The sequence below is a fragment of the Thermobia domestica genome, chromosome 1 (assembly GCF_964235325.1).
Source record: "Thermobia domestica chromosome 1, izTheDome1.hap1.1, whole genome shotgun sequence".
NCBI lineage: Eukaryota > Metazoa > Arthropoda > Insecta > Zygentoma > Lepismatidae > Thermobia > Thermobia domestica.
Genome location: NC_137454.1, coordinates 54,909,144 through 54,911,585, shown reverse-complemented (window position 1 = coordinate 54,911,585; position 2,442 = coordinate 54,909,144).

The following is a 2,442-nucleotide window of genomic DNA, read 5'->3' as shown; positions in this document are numbered from 1 at the left end:
AGGTGCACAGTTTTAGGAACTCCAAGGTTTCAGAAATTATTATGTACAGCATCGACCATGAAAACTGTGGAAATTTAAGTGACAACGTGGAAATAGTTAAACGCTGGTTTTCATGTTGTTGTTTTTTTTCGGATTAACTGCACGCATCAACTTGTCTGTGATGACAGAAGGTTGGCCTGATCGCAGTTCATTATGAACATTGTCCCGCCCGTTCTTGAACGATCGCACTCCCTTTATGCACCTTACTGTCACTCATTGCATTTATGCCATACATCTCACATATCCGGCGATGAATTTCCACTGCTGAGATGTTCCTTGTTGTCAAAAATGGAATCACAGGCCCTACTCGACAATCGGTGAGATACTCGATTTGAGTAAAAAAAAAACATGTCAACTGCGCACACTGAACCACACACTTTGACGCTACAACTACAAGTGGTGTCGCCTCATACCAAGGCATGCTGGAGGACAGCGTGCGTGCACATTTCCACAGAAACAATAACATAGTCAACAGCTACAGTGAAAACAAATTGTTGAAGATTTGCTTCGGTTAAATTTTTATGACGTGCACATACAGAAACTTGCCGAATGTCATGTTATATGTTTAAACAAACATGGTAACTATGTAGAAAAATAGATTAATGTGTGCAGAGGGAATAATAAAAAATGCATGGGACTATCGTTACTAGTTTATTTTCCATTGGCAATCCCACATCACTTAAAACGTAGCTCTCGTAGGTGTTACTGGAAATCGATCAGCTGCAGCTTTCGCCGAATACGCATAAAAATGAGAAGAAATCTTTAATTCAGCGTCCCATGCATATGCCATTTAGGTTATCAGTTAATTAATAAATGATTGGGAAAAATTTCGTGGAATCAGGATGAGAGAGGAAAAGAGAGAACCCGTAAAAACTCACGCACATGATATTGACCGTGTCACTAATGGAATCTAATATTACTTCAGTGTCTGTCCTGCTGACAAAGGGTGTGTCGCCATTTATGACTTGCTCCCTGACAGAAAACACACAACATGGCTAACGCCCTATTCATCAGATATGTCGAATTTATTAAGATGTTTCCATTATTTTGATAACTACGTTTATTCTTGTACAGAAGTTAAAAACATAAAAGTTTTCAGATAAGTTGCAAAACTATCCATGTTTACCTAAAATGTGTTTGTTTTAAGTGATTGTAAACTGAAAATAAACACACATGATAATAGGAATCTATCCGAAATATTTATGAAACAAATTCTAGTTACACTACACTCGAGAACGTAATACATACATCAAAATCATTCAAAATAGGATGACAGAATTGATGAACGCTTTCGACGTGAATGTTAACTCATTAAGGGAAGAGAAAGTTATTTACTACTGGTATCCGTGTGTGAGTTTTTATGTATATGTATGGTATATGGACGACTGCGTGAATATTTCACTTTCGCGTGAAGGAAGCACATAAAAATATCATGCACAATGATACATGAGCCAGTTCGTGTTCAGCACGTTCTCGTCGGCGAAAATGAGGTCACGTGATTTACGTAAGACAATTTCTTCATGTAAACTTTTGCTCATCCTTCTTCCCTGGAGAGCAAAAAGGTGTTGGGAATAGAAAGGAACAAGAAGTCTACGTGGGATAGGTGATGGCGATATGTAGTAGCTTCAGATAAAGAGGAAGGACAAAACAGCAAGAGATCTCGGGAAAGAAGCATGGTTTAGAAAGTCAATCTCTCTCTCTCTCTCTCTCTCTCTCTTTCTTTCTTTCTTTCTTTCTTTCTTTCTCTCTCTCTCTCTCTCCCTTTCTTTCAGTATACTTGTCTGACTGATTCTTTTATCAGTCCTTTTGTCTCTTTCTCTCAATTTTTTTGCTTCTTAAAGCAGTCTTCTCTCTCTTTCAATTTTCCTTTCTTTCTCCTTTTTCTTTCTCTCTCAGTCCTTCTATCTGTGTGTTTCTATTTCTCAGTCTCTCTCTCTCTCTCAATTCTTCTGTCTGTCTGTTTCTCTTTCTCAGTTTCTCTCTCTCTGTCATTCTGTCCGTCTGTTTCTCTTTCTCAGTTTCTCTCTCTCTGTCATTCTGTCTGTCTGTTTCTCTTTCTCAGTTTCTCTCTCTTTTTTCTCAGTCCTTCTGTCTGTCTATTTTACTTTCTGTTTCTCTCTCTCTCTCTTTCTCTCTGTCCTTCTGTCTGTCTGTTTCTTTTTCTCAGTTTCTCTCTGTCTGTTTCAATCCTTCTGTCTGCTGTCTGTTTCTCTTTCTCAGTCTCCCTTTCTCTCTCTCTCTCTCTCTCTCTCTCTCTGTCCTACTGTCTATCTGTTTCTCTTTCTCAGTCTCCCTCTCCCTTTCTTTCTTTCTCTCTCTCTCTCTCTTTCTCTCTCTTTCTCTCTCTCTCTCTGTTCTTCTGTCTGTCTGTTTCTCTTTCTCAGTTCCTCTCTCTCTCTCTCT